The 20,810-nt window shown below is 34.2% G+C and overlaps 1 pseudogene; it reads right to left on the bottom strand.

The window, feature by feature from the left end:
- LOC102591760 (endoribonuclease Dicer homolog 2-like) overlaps positions 1–20,810 on the bottom strand; it is a 79,740-nt pseudogene that overhangs the window by 14,467 nt on the left and 44,463 nt on the right.

The raw sequence follows: 20,810 nt of genomic DNA, 5'->3' as shown, positions 1-20,810 counted from the left end.
TAGACTATTAACAAACAATAATGGACTAGATAAAATAAAAAAGCAAATCTATACTATCTAAGTTGTGCCTATTTGTTTCCTCTTGGTCGGTGTGCTATTCTCTTAATACTTACATTGAATGAATTCAGCAACATTATTATTCTAGTGCACAAGTGTATTTTAGACTATGTCAAAATAATTCAAATAGTTCCAAAAGAGTTAATCCAATATGTATTTGAACAATCAAATCCACTACTTAAGTCAATAAATGTTGGTCATTCCTAGACTTTGACCAAATTTATTTAAATTATTTTCTCAAAGTTAATCAAATTTCATGTATTATATCAGTTGAACAATCAGATTCACTACAAACTTTAAGTACAGTGTAAATTAAGATAGTATTTTTTTTTCTTTAATAAAAGACATTTGTAGTTATTTTGCTCTAAAATTGAAGTTTTTTATTTTCCCTTTTTGGACTCTTTGCCACCTTTCTATAAACTTTGTAAATATATGCATTAATAAATGTTTGACACACTTAAAACAATATATATAAATAGGTCATTTAAAACAATCAGTTTAAAGCCTTAGCAACATTATATGATCAACAATGGTAACACAAGTAACCTTATGTTCATAAGTTTGATAAGGTACATTATAGTTCATTAAAACAATATCGAGTTTTGATATACAAAGTGATTATACATCATTATGAAGAACTGGCTAAAGATGTACATGCTATTAAGTATGAAAATGTTCATATATTTTGAGGCATATGATCATTTTCAAACAGAATAGCATTTATATTTTCAGCAGCTAGATTTCTAAGTTTTGTAAAAAATGTAGATCAAATGTAGTAATAATGAGCTACAGATAAGAAGAATAGGTAAGTGTTGTTATCTCCTGTATTCAGATTAGCAAATCAGAAATAATGAAAGATGATTAAAATCAACAAGTCTCAGACCAAAATAGAACGAGCATATAAAACATTGCTAGATGTCAAGTTGAACATGGACATTAAGGGAAAACAAGAAAATATCAGAATGTAAGAGTTAATTGACATGAAAATAATTAAGCCACAAGTGTAGTGATGAGTTACAAATAAGAGGAATTAGCAGGTTTCGAAGTACCTCAAGTTAGAATTTTGTCAAGCATCCGCTCTTCATTGATAGTCCGACTTAGATATGCAATATCTCCTTTTAGACTTAGGGGATTCAAGAAGGCCTTGGCCAAAAGGAGTTTTATGATAGAGGTGAATTTTAAGGATCAACAATTTGACAGAATAATAGTAGCTACAAGTGATAGAAAAATAGTACTTTATGGAGAATAGAAATTACCTTGAGGCATGTTAAGAAACTATCCTTAAAGATATAATTAGGCATATCCTCCAAAGATGCAACAAACTTTTTAAGTGATTAACTGGAAGCAGAAATAATAAACCCAAATTGGAGAAAGAAGAAAGTAGATAGATAAATTTGACTATTTTGTGTTAACTAACGTGGTGTATATATAGGTGTTTCTGCAACGGCTAGCTAACGGCTAGTTTGACTACATTAAATGTAATAAAATATTTTAATAAATAGATATAAAAATAATATCCCAAAATTAATGTTTTCCCAAACCAATGATGCACATTAACCACCTTTTGAGATTACACTAATTTTTCCAACAAGAAGAAAGATACTTTTGATAGGTACCCACCAAAGTAAATCGAAACATACAAATGGAATTTTTTTATGTACTCTAGTTTTTTTCTATAAGAAGGAACAAACTTACTAACAAAGAAGGTCCCTAAAAATATGCTAAATTTCGCTCAAGCTAAACAAATATTATATCAACGAAATAAATTCCACATCTCATGGTTAGACATCCATGTGGCTAAATTCAGTCACAGCCCAGACACAACAAAACTTTTCATTCTTGTTGAAAGACCATGAAGGGGACAATGTGACAAAAATCTAAGCTTAGCATCATAAAGGAAAGAAAGCTACAAATTCAACATATGTATTATGTATAAAAGATTAATAAGAAGATGACAATCTGTATGTTGGGAGAAAATCTCCCCATTAACAAAAGTCTCTAAATGACTATGTTGTGGATGCTATTATATTTTATGTGAGAAGAGTAGTCTTCAATTTATAGAGTTCCAAACTTTTCCTTCAAGGAAGGAATAACCCAAATATAGGATGAAATTATATTTTCCTTTCAGGAAAAATTAAAGCATTTATGGAAATACTTTGATTTTCCTTCAAGAGAAAAATAAACTTCAAATAAGGTAAGAAAATCAGAGGAAACTCTAATAGGATCTTGGACTATAATAGCTCCTCCACACCCCGAACCATGATGCTAGGCACGCAATACTAAGTAATCCAATACCAAGTTAAGCAAATTTTTAATTGACTATTGAAGCTATAAGTATATTGATCATACTAGTATAAAAGGTTTATACAATTGGGCATAACGTGCAAGTTATGATAAAAGTATATATATATATATATATATATATATATAATAAAGATCAATATAAACAACACTTACACGCCAATACCGTGCAAATTAGGGTAAATTTTTTATCGGCATATAAATATCTTATTTGATAAAAGATTCCTAGAAACCTAATCTTAACTAATATAGATATTGTGAAAGTGTCAGAATATCGTGTTAGCAATAGAATATTAAAAAATGACAAAATATACATGAGACGCTTTCTTGTAAATAACAGACAAAAGATTAGGATATCCCATGAAACAAAGAATTTCAATTTATTGAGGACAAATAATGAGGAAATAAGAAAGAACAAGAATTATTTACAATCCTACTAAAAAATTTCATAGTGAGAGACACTAACTACCATAAGTGGAGTCTTGTGAGAGACTCTAATTAACTGTAAAACAGAGAGGCGAAAAACAATTTGGATGGCTAAACTAACTTTCCCAAATGTTAACATATCGTTCTTCACGACTCCTCTTCCCCATAGACACAAATTTTGCAGGATCATCACTCATTCTCTCACCATTAATTAATTCATCACAAAATTGCGTAGTTAAAATGGTCGAATTCACCGTGTTTGGTCCTTTTTTCTAAGAGATAGATTTGAAGCCCCAACAACAATCTATTCATAATTAGTAAAGAAACAATATTACTTTAAAACAAGGTGGAAAAGTTCCACACACATTAACCATTGAGTTATCGAGAGCATAGTTCTAGCTCAATAGCAAGAAACCCATTAGATTTTTCTGAAACTAGAAAGTTTAATAGAACACAAATCACAACAATGTATCTCGACTTCCTTAAGAACTATTCTAGAAAACTAAGAGTTAAATCAATGCATTCTGAGATTGTCATTCCATGTATCTTATGTCTTCTACACTACGATACATATGGAAATAGATAGAAACGGTCAGTTTAAGTACAATACTACAACAACTACAACTATTGCATCTTAGTTTCAAACAAGTTGGGGTCCGGTTATATGAATCCTCTCAGACCATGTTTCTTCATTTAAATTTATCTTATGCAAAATATTTTGAGTATAATAAACTACACATATATGAGGAAAGAGCAGATCTTATAACGCAATTTTAGACACCTCAATATAAGTAACATTGAATATGAAGCTAGTTCCTCGGGTAGAATTCATTAGAAGGCATGATAAAAGTTCTTGTTTTTACCTTTTAAGGAACCACTTCTACCTCTTTTCATTAACTGTTGGTAAAAGAAACACATCCCAAAAGAGTAACATTTTAGCACACCTAAAAGAAACTTAGTATGAAAAAGTACCACTAGAGCTTCAACTCATTTTCTTTTTAAAACCTCATTTTGATATACTTCATATATTGATGCAGAATAAAACTTTGTAAGAAAGGAAAATCTCTAAGCAATAGCACCCACCAGCCACCATAAGATCCTATTATTGAAAAATTTTAACTAGTGTCATGGAATTTGTGGAACTCCATAACTGTAGATATGTAAAATTTAACTCGAGAATGTCATCATGTGTTAGGTAAGGAAACTTACAGATATCACTGAAGCAAAGCTTGTTCATGAAAATTAAAACATGAAACAATGAATATCCATCTCATTTTTATCACTATTGAAATTCTGAAACAACAAAGTAAAAATTACCTCATTTTGCAACATGTCTCATGTCTTCACTTGTTGGCCAATTAATCTTTGGACATTGGATTCTAAAGAAATTGTAACCATTATGTCTTTATTTTGTGTTCTAGCCTTCTTTGAGAAATCTCCACTGTGAAGGAGTAGTAGCTTTGTGTCTCCAGTAGTGGGGTGGAGTAGAGAAAGGATGGAGGGTTGGAGATGCTCGGGTAGTTAAAAATAAAAATTGAGATATAATTTTTTTTGGTGAAACTCAAAATTCATTGGTTTGATAAAGAAACATTGACACAACCCAAACAACATTGTATCAACATCAAGGGTTTCTATAATTTCTCTTCAAAGAATCACTTGTACATTGAAACACTAAAGATTGGTAATGAATAACATCCAAAAAGAGTATAAGAACGGTAGCATACTTGTAAGATATTAGTTATCAGAAAGTAATATTTAGCTAACCTCTATAGCTCGCACCTCTAAGTTAAGCTTCAAAATGATTCAACTGCAATTAGAAAACATTATTCGAAGCCGACCGATATTAAATGGGTGAATTTGATTGAATTAAAAGGTATGTGCAAAAAAAAACACAACTTTTATTTTCAAAGACCTTGAATTTTTTTAAAACCTCATCATTTTGATATACTTCGCTTGGGCTAAAGAAAATTTTGCAAGAAGCAAAGCTTATTCATCAAAATTACGGATATCACAATCATAGAAGCAAAGCTTTCTCATCAAAATTAAAAAATGAAACAACGAACAACTGAAATCTCATTTGTGTTACTAACTATCAAAGTTCTGAAATAATAAGTAAACATTACCTCTTTTTCCAACATGTCTCACGTCTTCACTTGCCAATTGATCTTGGGACACTGAATTCTTAACGAAACTTTGTAAAATCTATTAGAAAACTTTGTGAATTTTGAAGAAAGCTTTGTGAAGTTCTTGTCTTCAATTAGTCAGAATCGGTTCAGTTACATTGGAACTTGGAACTGAATGTTACTTTTTCTTTTTGTTTGATTCTGATTTGGTGTGCCCACGTTTTTTTGTTTTTCCTCGAAATATAGGGTACAAATTACTACTCTCTCCATACGTCTTTATTTGTAGATGTTTTATTTAATACTCCATTAAAAATAATAAATAAAAGAATAATTTTACTATATCACTTTTATTAATTATAAGCTATTTAAATATTGGGGAATATAGTATTTAATAATAATGATAAAATAAATATTAAATGGTAAAATATCTCTTGATTTTCCAAATCGAATAAGTAAATTTTGGTTACTATTTTTAATATAATGGACAAGTAGAGGTGGACGGTGGGAGTATTCCCTATACTGAAAATAAATGTTTCATTTTACTCGTTCATTTTCACTCATCAAGATAGTGTTCTTATACTACCCATAGTATTAAACAACCACATGAAATAGCAAGAGTATTAGTCAAATTTTGATTTTCAAAGCATCATTTATAAGGTTAGTTTAACACTCTATTGTTATCTTTTACTTGTCTACCATTCTAAAATTCATTTTCATCTTTTCTTGTCACTTTTCACATATTAGAAAAAGACAATTATTTTTCCATGTTCTACCCTTAACATTAATTACTTATTTCCCAAATAATTTTCCATGACTTAATACTAAATATAAATTAATAGGGGTAATGTGGTAAAATAATCATGTTAATCATTTCTTTTATATTATCATTGTTTTTGATTGGGAGTGTAAATTCCAAATATAAAAAGTAAAAGTGAATGGACAGAGTAAAACACACATATGAATAAAAGCCTGGCTAGGTCGGGTCTGATGGAGTTTTGGCCTTTACGCTTGTGTGGGGATTGTCTCATTCGTTATGATGGTTTGGGTTGGTAGGTTTCGATCGTGAGGACTCGGCTGCAATCATGAAGATCAATTGTAGCTACTAGTCTGAGTCTGGTAGAGATGTTTTGATATTTGAGTTTGAGCAGGTTAGGGAAGTTTAGGGTCGATCCTCGCCATCACTTTGGATAAGGTTCAATCTATAATGTTGTTGAGTACACGTAGCTTAATACTCACACTTATTTATTTCTATACCTTTTATGCAGATTCAGAGCCAAGTACCTTTGACCTGTGATCGATAGTGGTGTTACGATAATTTCTCTCAAGATTCTGATATAGCTGCTTGGTTGATCCGCATACTTCTTGGATTTCTTCTATCCTCTTACTTTATGTGAATTTCCCTCCTTTGGATAATTGTGAGACTTATTGAGCTGTACTCAAATTCGAAAAGGTGTGTACTAGTATCTCCAAGTTTTGGATGGTTTTGAATGGACTTTCCACATTTCTTCAAATATTTTATAAAAGGAGTTGCTTATTGACTTAAATTTTTACCTTTCATATATTTATGTTTCGTGTTTGGATTGAGTTGTTTGGGTTGGCTCACCTTTTTGCGTGGTTGAGCGAGGTTTCATCAGTTTCCTGATTTCGGGTAATGAAAATTTGGTGTCAGAGCACAAAGTTCATTAGTCTCACAAGTACAAGAAGAGTCTAGTAAAGTCCTGCAAATCGGTGTCGAGATGTCTTTTATCTATCTTAAAGAGGCTATAGGACTTTTAGTAGAATTCCATTCTTTCTTTCTTATTGTGCTTACTTGAATCCATTGGTTACTAAGATTCCTTTTTCTACTCTCTCATATATGCTGAGGATATGTGCTACCACGGCTAGAGGTAACAAGATGTAATGACTTTGAATGTCATTTTTGGAAATTTTTAGAAAATTACCATTTTACCCCTTTTGATAGTTGCCCTGAGTCATGTTTGATCGATTTATGAAGTTGTTTTGAAATTTGATTGAAAACCTGTGATTTTTTTGGAAGTTACTGAGTTTTGGAGAGTTAAAGTTGTCAAAAGTGGTTTTTTGTAATAACTGAAGCTATGAGTATCGAAATGAAATTCCATCCGTTCTATCAGCTCTACAATATGAAATTTGGTCTAAATGTGTTGTCATTTTCAGTTTTGGAGTTATTGCATGGATTTGAACCTTTAACCGATTGTGACTTTAGCGACAATGGGCTCACAGAAGAAAGGCCCACCTCTTGTTGACCTGTATCTTTTAGCGACTTTGATGGGCAGCACCTGTATGGTCTTAAAAAAATGATATGGGATCAACTTTATTCCTTAACTTGTTCATGCGATTTCTCCCTCGATATAGCTCTGAATTGGGTGGTTTAAAGTTGGTTGTGTTCAGTAAGCTTGGGACTACGCATTTTAGTGATCGGGGAGCATGGTGGACTCTCAGTTTGAGGTAAAAATTGTGTTTCGAGGGCTGCCATGGCTTTTTTTCTCTTTATTGGTGACGTATTTGCATGTGTAGAATTCAAGCTGTTCCGAGCCCTGAATTGTGTTCCATTTGAGGACACAAGTTTGGGGTACTGAATTGGACCCTTTGACAAGTCATTTTTGGAAATTCCAGTGTGGGTCTAACGATTTCCATCTGGACTCCAAAATTGGTTCGTCTTTGTTTTATGTGTTTTTGGTGTCTTCACGGCCGTATTAGCACTATGATACTGTTTTTGGTAGTGTGGCATCATTTTGAGGCCATTCAAAAAGGAAAAGCTCCAAAGTCGTGATTTGGAGCGCGCACGGTCAGCCTAAAGGTAGGCTACGGCTTTCCTTCTCCTAGATTGAGCTTGAATGTGTAAATTAATGCTGATTTGAGTTAATTGGGGGCAGGTACCTAGTTATTCTTACTACATTGCTTAGAAACCGTGTTTTAGGCTTGATTAGGAGCATGCCAGTTGGGGTTATGTGATAATCCTTATCTTGTGGTTTGTCTAGTGTGTTGTTGTTGTTGTATATTTGAGAATGCTTTGGACTTAGTCTAGGCTTAGACAAGGGATTGCCATAGACTTGTGATATGTGTAGCCTTTCAGGCCTTGTTTCATATCTGAGTCGATTCAGATGACTTAGCTCCTTGTATACTGGTGTAGAAGACATTAGTCTAACCTGATGAGTCTTAGTTTAGTCATTTGCCCAGATTTGATGACCTTTTATCCTTCTTCTCTCATTCTATGGCCTTGTTGCAATATTTGAGGTTTCGTGCTTTATTGGACGATTATGTCTTGGAGTTTGTTTGATCTTGGAGCGTTTTTCAGATTACTTGGGAGTGGACGTCATTCCAAATTGGTATTGTTCATGGTTGTTACGAGGTTCTTCAACGATCTTGTTGATGCCCCTGGGTTTACTCTTGCTAGCTAGATGGGTGCCTCTAGGAGTTTACTGTTGGCTGGGCAGCCCCTGGGTTTAATCTTGCTAGCTGGGCAGGTGCCCCTGGGAGTTTACTGGCTTGATGGGGCAGCCTCATCATTATTTTATGAGGTTTAGAGGCCCATTTTATTCTTCTTGGATCTGTACTCATCGTACTTCTTTCTTAGTAGTTTAGCTATTTTGTGTACCTGTCGGGCTTATGGGGTCTGTTCAGGATATTTTATGTACCTTCTGGGCTTATGGGCCAGTTAGGTTTAGTTTAGTTGTACTTAGTTCTTTATGTTTTAGTTCGCTCGTGTGCTTTTCTTTATATTCCTTTTTCACCTTTGTTTGTATCTAGATTCTATCTTTTCATATTGTCTTTACCTTTCTTGCTCAGTCGGCTTATAATTCTTATTGAGTACCTATTTTTTTGGTACTCATGCTACACTCTGCATCTATTTGTGATGCAGGTCCTAGTACCAGCTACCAACGGTGATCATTTGACCTTGTTGCAGCGGGTTATCGGAGGCGAGGGCGAGCACTTGGCGTCCTAGACTTGCCTGTAACCTTCTTTATTTTGTATAGCTAATCTTTTGTTTTTTGAGACAAGCTTGTATTTTGGTCCACTTTTGGGACTTGTAATATTTTGTTAAAACAACTATGTATAATGACTTGAGCAAGATGAATCAAACGATTGTTTATTAATTAGTTATAAACTGAACTATATATATAAGCAAACTAACAAAGTCCCTCATACGGTGGAAACTATCTAGAGATCACGGAAAATAAAATATTAGACTCCTAGAATAGTGGAAACAGTATAACTAATAATACAGTAAAATAATCTACCTATACAACAGTAGGTATAAGAATTAAGCAGTAATAAATAATGTTCTAATACACCCCCCTCAAGCTAGATGGAGTGGAACAACACCTAGCTTGGATAGATGGCGATGAAATGAGGTTCTTGGAAGCGGTTTGGTGAGCGAATCAGCCAGCTGGTCAGAACTAGGAATGTGCTTAAATGTAAGGCGCTTATCGTTAACCTGTTGGCGAACATAGTGGAAGTCAACAGCGATATGCTTCATGCGGCTGTGCATATTATTGTTCTCACATAAGTAGGTGACACCAAGGTTGTCACAGAAAATGGTAGGTGGTGTGAGAATTTTGACACGAAGTTCCTTGAGAAGATTTTTCACCCAAGTGGTCTCATCAACTGCACTAGCAACAGCTCGGTACTCTGCTTCAGTGGACTAGCGGGCAATGGTACGTTGTTTTTTTGATGACCAACTAACTGGAGTAAGCCAAAGAAAAACAATATAACCTGTGGTGGAACTGCGATCAGAGAGGTTTCTTGCCCAGTCAGCATCAAAAAACACAGAGAGATTAAGACTGCTGCTTTGAGTAATTCTAATGCCATAATCAGCAGTGCTTTTGAGATATCGAATGAGGCGTTTAACAGCCCTCCAGTGAGCTTCAGATGGGGCATGCATAAATTGAGACAATTTATTCACTGAGTAAGAAACATCAGGCCTAGTAAAAGACAAGTATTGCAACTTTTCGATGACCTTTCTATATTCAGTAGCATCATGTGATGGAGTATCATCATTTAGCATAAGACTTTCAGAAGAGCTCATGGGTGTGGAAACACCATTACAGTCTTGCATCAAAAGGTCATGGAGAAGATCTGAAACATATTTTGCTTGTGACAATAGAAGTCCTTTGCTGTCTCGATGAACCTCAACTCCAAGAAAGTAGGATAGTGGGCCAAGATCTTTAAGGGAAAAAGGGGAAACCAAAGAAGAGATAACCTGATGAACTAGTGAAGAACTGTTTCCTGTAAGGATGATGTGGTCAACATAGACTAAAATATACACAACACCATATGAGTCATTGTGAACAAAGAGAGAAGGATCAGAGTGAGACTTGATGAATCCCAAACAGAAAAGATAGAATGTCAGTTCATTGTACCAAGCACGAGGTGCTTGCTTGAGACCATAAATAGCCTTATGCAAACGACAAACATGTGAGGGATGAGATGCATTCTCAAATCCAGGTGGTTGTTTCATGAAAACCTCTTCTTCAAGTGTGCCTTGTAAAAAACCATTGTTGATGTCCAGTTGATGTAAAACCCAATTGTGCCGAACTGCAACTATAAGAACAATACAAATTTTCGTAGGCTTGACAACTGGACTGAATGTTCAGTGGTAGTCAAGACCTGGACGCTGAGTGAACCATTTAGCAACCAACCAAGCTGTGTACCTGTCAACTGAACCATCGACTTTCTTTTTGATCCTGTAAATCCACTTACAATCAACAACATTCTTATTAGAATCTTTAGGAACCAATTCTTGTGTTTGATTCTGAATTAATACATCAAATTCAGCTTTCATAGCTTCCCTCCACTCTGAGTGTTTAAGAGCCTGCTTGAAGGTATGAGGGGCAACATTGGCAGGAAGTTGGATAAGGCAAGTAAATGGTTTTTTGGGGCAAAAAATATTGCTTTGTGATTGGGTTGTTGGGCGGGTTGGAAGAGGAGGTGGTGGTGGAGGATGTGGGGATGGAGGATGTGATGAGGTTACAGGATTTGAAGGCAAACTTGCTGGTTGTGTAGGATAGGTTGTAGAAGCAGGTGACAAAATTTGGGTTTTGTTTCGGCGCTGGTAGGTGATAAGATTAGGGGCTGTATTATGGGGTTGTTGCAAAGAAGCAGGGGAAAGTGAATTACCTGAACTTGAGGGATGCACATGATTCTGGTCGGTGGAGACGGACTCACAAGCTTGGCCACTGGTAGAAATGTCTCGAACAGGAAGAGGAGAAGGAAGTGGTGAAATAACAGGTGAAAGAGTTTGAGTTTGAGAATCTGTAGGTGTGCCAACAACTTCCCACGCAAGCGTAAAAGATTTATTTTTTAAGATGTGAGAATATTGTGTGAAAGGGAAAAATATTTTGAAAAAACTTAACATCACGTGAGATGAACAATTTTGAGTTAATGGGATCAAAACATTGGTGTGCATAATGAACTTGGGAGAATCCCAGATAGACACATGAAGTGGACCTAGGCTCAAGCTTATGGTTGGCGTAAGGCTTAAGCCATGGGTAACATAGACAACCAAAAGTTCTAAGTGACTCATATTTGGGTGCAACACCAAACAATTTTTCATATGGAGATGTATTGTTTAAAGGTTGGGTAGACAATCGATTAATAAGATGAGCAGCATGTTGACAAGCAAACGACCAAAAACTTGAAGAGAGGGATGCCTCGTGTAAAAGTGTTTTGGCAGTTTCAACAATGTGCCGATGACGACGCTCCGCGATGGCCACTCTTTGAGGTGTATGATGAGGTGATACAAGGTGTTCAATTCCATTTAAAGTGAGATACGGATCAAGACCTTTATATTCACCTCCTCCATCAGTATACAGAGAGACAATTTTTTGCTTAAAATAGTTTTCCACTAAGGGATGAAACTTAGAAAATATGTCCGAACCTCATGTTTGTTTTTAAGAGTGTACAACCAAATATACTTGGTGTACTGATCAATGAACACACAATAATATCATTTTTTATCAATTGAAAGGACAGGCGATGGACCCCACAAGTCAGTAAAAAGGAGTTGCAGTGGAGCAGTACTAATTAGAGATAAGCAATTGAATGGAAAACGGTGAACTTTATTTGAACAACAAGAATTACAGAAATTAAACTTGTTCGGAGATGAAACTGGAAGAGAAAACTTATTCAAAACAAAATTCAAGATTCTTGAATAGGGATGGCCAAGGTGATGATGCCAGACTTGACAAGGAACCGTTGTAGTGGCAACTTGAGCAGTAGGTTTATTAACAGTGATATTGGGCCACTCATAGAGTCCATTCCTATTCCGACTGGAGACCAGTGGCGCCCGCGTTTTCAAGTCCTTCACAAAGAAACAAAACGGGAAAAATTCAATGGATGTCAGATTATCTTGACAAAATTTGGATACCGAAAGAATGTTTTGTTTGATAGCAGGTGCACACAAAGTATCAGTTAGTCTAAAAGCATTATTTGATGCAACTAATTCAGTAGAACCATGATGAGTAATTGAAATTCTTTTACCGTCGCCCAGAGCTATGCCTTCTGAACCATGATATTCATCCGGATTGGTAGACTCTTTTGAGACATGATGAGTAGTACCGGAGTCAACAATCCATTGATTTTCTACAACTTGGTTACCTGAAAGAAAATTGGCCTTTGCCTCTAAATGATTGTCAGACTGTGACCGACAAACATTAGCAGTATGACCCTGTTTATTTCATAACTGACAAAGAACAGGGTTATTGATGTAACGCCCTTGCGCATGAGCAGTTGTACGATTGCTGGAACACCATTGTGATGTGTTGTTGGGTCAACGAGCAGCGCGGTTGTTGGAATTGATGGATTTGTTGTGAGTTACCATAGCAACAGTTATGGCACTGTTTTCTTTCTTCACTTCCTCATGTTTGAGAAAGAGCTCATAATCAATTACTTTCTCATACAACTCATCATAAGAGATGATAGAATCTCTTGCTCGAATTGCAGGCGGAAATCTCACAAAAATCGAACCCAAGACCACTCAGAATCTTCACCACCAGTTCATCGTTGGTGACTGTACTTAGCTCCAACAGTAGCGAGCTCGTTGTAGAGAGAGCGCACTTGATGGAGATAATCGGCTACTGGGCGGGAGTCCTTTGATAGATGCGCGAGCTGGTCATGTAGGCTAAATATTCGTGTTTGGGACTTGTTGGCATAAGTAAGATGCAGAGAATCCCAAGCAAGTTGAGCAGAAGAGGCAGCAGCTACAGTTGTAGCAATTGTCGGATGGGCAGAAGCCATGATGGCATTCTGGATCAATTGATCTTGACGGAACCAAAGGCTATAGGCTGGGTTCGCGATGTCTCTATTGTTTTGTGTGATAGTTGTGGAAGGAACTGGGGAAGAGCCATCAAGATGGCCAAACAGATTGTGCCCGTGCATAAGCATGGAAATCAGGGCCTTCCAAGTAGAAAATTTATGGCTGCCAATAAGCTTTATCGGTAGCTAGGACACAGGATTAAACTGAACAACAACGTTAGAGTTGCTGCTAGTGGTGGAGTCCACATTCTGGACGTTCTCAGGCATGTTAAGAGAGAGTTTGAGGAGGTAGTCAGAGGATCGAAAAAAAATCTTGGGAGAGTTAAGACGAGAGCTCTGAAACCATATATTGACTTGAGCAAGATGAACCAAACGATTGTTTATTAATCAGTTATAAACTGAATTATATACATAAGCAAACTAACAGAGTCCCTCCTACGGTGGAAACTATCCAGAGATCAGGGAAAATAAAATATTAGACTCCTAGAATAGTGGAAACAGAATAACTAATAATACAGTAAAATAATCTACCTATACAACAGTAGCTATAAGAATTAAGCAGTAATAAATAATGTTCTAATACTATGTACTTGTGACTTCCAGGTTCTAGAAGAATCTTATGTATATATTGTTGGCTTGCTTCCACTTATTGTCTTGTTCTTTTGTTAAATTGTTGCTTCTGCTTGTTTTTACGCTTATACTTGTTACTTGTTATTCTGGGTTACGGGTTGGATTACCTACTGGTGGGTTATAGTAGGTGTCATCATGGCTCGAGAGTTTGGGTCATGACATATGCGCCATAAGGTGTTTAGGGATTTGATGGACAAGAGGTCTTGCACTTCTTGTTATTTTAGTGGTACCTCATTTAAGAAGGTAGAGGATCTTCAAGGAGGGGTTTTCATCCTTGGTCTAGTAGACGTGTTCATGCAGCTATTCAAGTGTCCGGGGGAAGTTATTTTGATCAAGGCTCCTAGAACTCGGGTTAGACTTCTCAGGGTTGCTGTTAGAGGTTTTAAGGTCATGGTAACCATTTAGTATATTCAGATTCTTCTCAGTATATGGTTGTTCCTAGTCTGAGTCTGAACAAATCAATAGAGATTTCTCCAGGTTTAGAGCGGCAGGCCGACATCAATAGTGTTTTGTAAAGCGGTCACTACATCTCCATTTTTATAAGAAAAAGAAGTGAGTAAAATTTTCAAATTCAACTTGGAAAAATAATTCATAACAAAACACTAATATCGTTAAAACAAAATATATGTTATTTTATGAAAAATGAATACAAGTTATTTCTTTTTGCCACATTTGCATTAGCTGGTCTTGATTCATTCAATTCATATTTGACCAAAATAAGACTCTTACCAAATCTAGAAACTACTCATTAATGCAAGGTAAGCCCATTTTAAGAAGAAAAAAAATTGTATTATAATTCACCAAGTGATTTAGTTCCTCTAGAAAAACACTAGAACTTTTCTTTCAAAATGGAGAAGGTTGAAGAAGATATGGTGTTGGCATATTCACTGCGACGCCATGGATTAGAAAATTGGGAAATGGTGGCTGCCGAATTCTCAAATTCCATTTCCGATCGACGTCGATGTATTCTTCAATTTTCGTCCATGGAATGTCAGGTCAAGTACGAAAGTTTAAAAGAGCGTTTTAAGAGTCTATATCAAACAGATTTTACTGAAGAAGAAGATGATGATAGTGGATTCATAAAGCTGATGGCAGATAAATTTACAAAGACATATAGAGATTATTGGACAGAGCAAGTCAAACTAATGGATACTCCACTTCAGTATGATATATCTTTTTCATAAATCCTTGTTTTTTTCCTTTTTGATTATTTTTTACTTGTGATGTTTGAAGAATTATGGATTTTCACTATTTTTTTTGTTTGATCCACATTTATATGATGGTTTTACAAAAACAAAATTATCTAGGAGATACAAAATACATTCAAAGATATATATTTTTCTATGGATTAGGAGTTAGGGTACAAATAAAGCATCACTAATTGGTACACTAATTTTTTTTTCAAATAAAATATTCTTGATTCCAATTTTATCATTACAAAAAGGAAGAGAAAAGAATAATCACTATCATTAAACATCAAAACTCCATTGTTAATATGTTTAGAAAAAAATTGTCAAACAATATTATTACCTATATACTTTTTAACAATGAATTTCGTAGATAATTCATGTTTTTCTTATAAAAATCACTAATGATTGTTAGCTTTGATAATTGGCCTCATATAATTATTCATTAGTTTTGGCTACTTTTATTGTCCAAATTTATGTTTGTAAATTAATTTTTTGGGGCACTGAAAAGAAAAACTAAAAAGGAAAAAAAATGTTTTTGATCAGTCAAATTGCTTAAATGCTCCAACAGAAAAAACTTTATATTATTGATGGCGTCTTTCCAAACTAGAAATTCTTATTTATTTTTTAAAAATTAAATAAAATTGGTGTTAGGGAAAGGGAAAATGGAGGAGAGCATTACATGAAAGGAGTCGAACCCTCATCAATAAATTGAAATTTTAGTTAGTCAACCAACAGAGCTACTAAGATTTTCCAACTAGTCATTCTTTGTATGTTACGATCTTTATTAAAAAGTCTGTAAGATTATTTGTCATCTCTCTTCAAATGCATATTCTATTCTTCTCGATGGTTTCTATCTAAGTGTTTATAATTTTCAGTAATAGTCATATGAGGGTGAAATTATATATATCTGTATTTTTATTATAAGTTTGATAGCAAAAAAAGTAATTTGATTATTGATATCTTTATTTATGCTATGTTTATGTAGGGAAAAATCTCCGAATATTTTCAAATAGGAAGCTGAAGAAAGAATAAAGTTAAATGAGGAAAAAAGTGATGACAAATCTAATGAAAAAATGGAGAATATTAATCAAGAAGTTCATAAAAAATCCTTGATGTGGTGAGATCTCACAAGCATTGTTGTCTTTTTGAATCTCGACTTCCCAGTCAGGTAAATAAATTGCTAATCTTTATGTTGTGGTTTGTTAACTTTATATTTGTACTTTAATTTCGAACTAAAACTTTGATAATTAAAAAGAATACTTCATTTCTTCTATTTCATGTGAGGTTCTTTCCTCTTTGTTCTATTATGAAAAAAAATAGTATTTTCTTAATTGAAACATGATTAACTTTAAACTTCACGATTTTTTATATTTATGGACATGTTTAATTTGACTCAACACAAAACAAAGAATTTTGAAACTTATGGTCTTAAATACTTTGTAATATTTCTGTGACTATAAAACTTCTCACTAATGGGAAAATGGAAATTTATGGCTTGATTCTTTTCAAATATAGAATCATGTCATTTATATTTAACAAGATTGATAATAAAATGGTGTTACATAAAATCGGAAAGAAAGGAGTATCTGACATGCTTAATACCTAAAAGTTTTTTTTTTTTCTTTTTAAACACATTGTGAGGTCAAATTTATAGTCTAAGCATCATAAAACATGGATTATATATTCCTTATTAGTGCTAATATTTATATTTTTTCAGGAAGATCTATATTATTTTAAACAAATTAAGCAGCATATGGATTTATAGATTATTCAAAACAAGTTAGAACAAAATGTTTATTCGGTCTTGGAAATCGACAGCTTCTTTAGAGATCTATTATTGATTTTCAACAACGCCATTGTTTATTACCCAAATGAAACTCTTCAGTATTATGTCGCGCTTGAACTCAGAGACATTATTGTGAGAGAAATGGGTAAAAAATCCTTATTTTGTCGTGAAATTGTGTGTGGATTACTTGCAGCAAGTAACCCAATGTTGGCGAAACAAAAAATAGAGAAAAGAGCATATAATGCACGTAACAAAGCTCAAGAAGGTGAGTCATCGGTCAGAAAGAGTGCGAGAGTGAGAAATAAGCTGGCTTGCGAATTCAAGAATGATCCGGATTATGATTGCAAAGGGCAACAAAGAAGAACGACAAAGAAAAAATGAGAATATTTTGGGAATAATGAGTGAAGCTTACTAGAAGGTGGTCGAGTTTCTAGGTGAGTTTTAGGTGAGTTAAATTTTTTTTGTTTTGTTGTTCTGGTAATATTTCACATTTTTGTGGTTTGAACGAAAAAAAGTCACATAATTGTATTAACACAATTGAGTTGATGTTGTGAACAATTGTTTGGTATGTGATTTGCATCAACCTCTTGTGTTAGCAGAACGGGTGGAGTAAATGTCTTTTGTTTAGTGACTGAATGTGGTCAGCCATGGCTATAACTTCTCATTGAAACTCTATTATTTCACTCATTATTCTACCATTTTATGCCTTGTAACTCATGCAACCTCGCACTAGCCATTTATCTACCCAATTCACTACCCCATAATCTTCCTATTCATTGCAAAGAAAAATTTCCTCCCAATAAATAGTGATGGTCTTACTTTGTTTTGGTGTATAAGAAAATATAGACTTCAATAAAGTGAGTGAAAAAAAGAAAGTTTGTATTAGTTGAAGGGGGGTGTTCTTTTTATGGAGCTTTAGACTCAACTCTTGTCCAGAGTTTGCTAAGTTGGAGTTTGTGGTTGGGATGTGATGTATCCTAGAGGGGTCAAGTTAAGAGGATTACTGCTAGGTTGGTGAAAAGATTTTTTGTCGCGGGCTTGAATCTCCTTAAAGAGAGCAAGATATCTACACCTCATCCTAAAGATAATTTATTTTCTTCTTTTTATTTTCAATTGTAATTTTGTAATTTCACCAACAAAACCTACTTGATTTTCACATATGAATATATATCATCCTGCAATATTTTATATTATTTTTTTGACAAATACTATACTATCTGGTCACTCAAAGAATATCTACGAGGAAATCAAAATTTGTTTTCTCTATTGGTCTTTTGTTGTCATATTTTTTCTTTTCAACCATGTTCTGAACTTTTTCTTTCGAATCGTGGTCTATATTAGAAACAACATTTTTATCACACAAAGATGGGGTAAAATATGTGTACATCTTATCCTCCTCAAACTCACTTGTGAGATTGTATTGGATATGTTGTTCACTACTAAGAAAACCGACTTCAAAAGAGGTCCGGATAAACGCATCTTTGAATTGTGAATCGATTAGAAACAACATCTTTATCCCGCAAAGGTAGGGGGTAAGATCTTTGTACATCCTACCTCCTAAATTGAATTGTAAGATTATATAGAATATGTTGTTCACTATTAAAAAAGGGCTGATCTAAACAAACCGACTTCACAAGAGGTCGAAATAAACTCACCTCGCGAAATTGATTCTTTAAAAAATCAAAATCAAAACCCAACAAAAAGAGAGAAAATTCCATGTTCACTTTTCAGGCATAAACCATAGTGATTATCCTCCCCCCCCCCCTAACTTCAATTTAAACTTGGCACCTAATTGAAGAAAAATTTCGTAATACAAACATTGACTTGGCACAACTAAAATTGTACACCCACCAAAACATTGTTTTCATTTTAGAGTGAAAAGAAGAACTTCCAATGAAGATTGGGGGGGTGAGTTCCCTCTTCCTCTGGCCGGAACTTCAAAGAATAATGGGGTTAAATGCTGCAAAAACAGGTAAGTTCTTAGTTTGTTACAATTTCAGGACTTCCATTTTATTTTGATTCTTTGTTGTTTCAAAATTTTGATAGTAACAAAACCAAGATTTTAGACGATCATTGTTTCATGTTTTAATTTTGATGGATTTGTTGTCAAAATCTTGTATAGAAAATTTTCAAAAAAAAAAAACCTATATTGTTATAGTGAAACTTCAAATTTGGGTATCCATTGTTTAGTCTATCTTGACCCAATCCATCTCAACAAAAATAACCATTAGCCCACCCGAATTACCCCACCTATTCTTCTAGAAGGATGTTGGTTTCAAACCTCGGTACAAACCTGAGGAGTACTCCATGCTAATGTGCCTTGGATGATCCACATCTCAGGGTCAGGATCAGGCGCCGATGAGCACGTTGAACTATCCATGCATTGAGAGCCATTTATTTATTGACTCAGCCATATTGACGTACCTAAATTCTCCCAACACACTTATTTGATACCTTATTGATTAGATCGACTTGACCCAATCCATCTCAAAAGAAGAACCCATTGGGTGAGTTAACGATTCAACCATTTATTAACTCAATCATCTTGACCCATGCAGATTAAGCTCAACCCACTCATTTGACACCCGTAAGCTTTGAATGAAGCTATGAAACTGTAGTTGATTTAGATGAGTGAGCTACCGAAGTTAACTAAATTGTATTTTGTCACAATGAATGGTTTTCAAGTGTGTTAACATTTTGACTCTTTTGACGGATTTGCACAAATAAAATCTTTGTATGTTGTTATTTCAATTTAGATCTAATTAGGAAAAATAGTGCAAAAATAATTGTTTTGTCATAAACAGGAGAAAAATTCTTGTGGGGTGCCAAGACTTTTAATTTGATATTGGCCAAGACTTCATCAGCACCAAGTTATGGTGATTTTAATAAAAGTTGGTCATAAATTGTGACTAATTGCCTTACAAAAAAATTATGATGATCGTCAGGATTTTGGCCACAAACCTGGATAAATCGCCATAATCATTTCAGCATTAAAATATCATATTGATTGATTTATCTCTTGATATCTTTGGGATTGTTCTGAAGGAAGTGGAACTGATACACCCCTACTAGTATTTTTGAGCTCTTTCCATTTAAACTTTGTAGTTTCAAGAAAATCAAATTATTTTCTTTCTATTAAACTAAAACTATGCTCTTGATGACTTAATGATTAATGTGTGCGTAGAACTTTCCCATCCCGTTTCAATGAAATGTTTTTTTCTTTACTAATCATGAACAGCTTGGTTCAAGGGATTTAAATCTCTCTTTACGAAAGAGTTGAACATGGTGAAGTTTGGCATTTTACCTAAACACCTTTGTGATGAATCAACCGATTATGGTCGAACGAATGATGAACCTGTAGAAGTGGTAGCTATGAAAAAGAAGAGTCGTGAAGCACGCTATATTAGCAATTTGCAATGCTATTTTATCCATTAATATTTTCTTAAATTTATTTTTAAGGTTAGTTAATATTTCTCTTTCTTAACCTTTTTAGTAAGATTGTAACTTAAAGAACTCTTAACTACCATTCCTATATATTCCATTCTGTTAACCTAGGAATTCTTCCTTTTTGCTCCCATTCTTTGTCCTCAATTAATTGAAAGTTCTTATTTCTCGAGTTATCCCGATATGTTGTCTGTATGTGAAGCATCTCACCTATATTTCTTTGCACTTTTCAATATTTTATTGTTAAAACGATATTGTGAAATCACTTTGACCATACAAATAAATAAATTCTTCAAAATTTACTTCATCTCCATTAAAGACTCACTACTCTTCACTTGCATTACAATTTTCTTACTTAAATAGTCTTGCCTATAAAAGTAAGATACACCAATATTGAAGATGGAAGTGTAGTTAAGGTAAGAGTTCTCCATATTCCCTTTGGCTAATCATGAAAGAGAATGTGGACCATTTTTCTGGAGATGATAATATTGTGCTCTCCTGATTTGATACGCATAATTCCTTTTCGTAGCTGCAACAAAAAAAAAGGTCGAAATTATAATCGATAAATAGGAGACCTCACAT

Source organism: Solanum tuberosum, unplaced genomic scaffold, assembly GCF_000226075.1.
Source record: "Solanum tuberosum cultivar DM 1-3 516 R44 unplaced genomic scaffold, SolTub_3.0 scf00499, whole genome shotgun sequence".
In the NCBI taxonomy this organism is placed as follows: domain Eukaryota; kingdom Viridiplantae; phylum Streptophyta; class Magnoliopsida; order Solanales; family Solanaceae; genus Solanum; species Solanum tuberosum.
The sequence above is the reverse complement of the archived record's forward strand: the minus strand, read 5'-3'. Positions and strand labels throughout refer to the sequence as shown.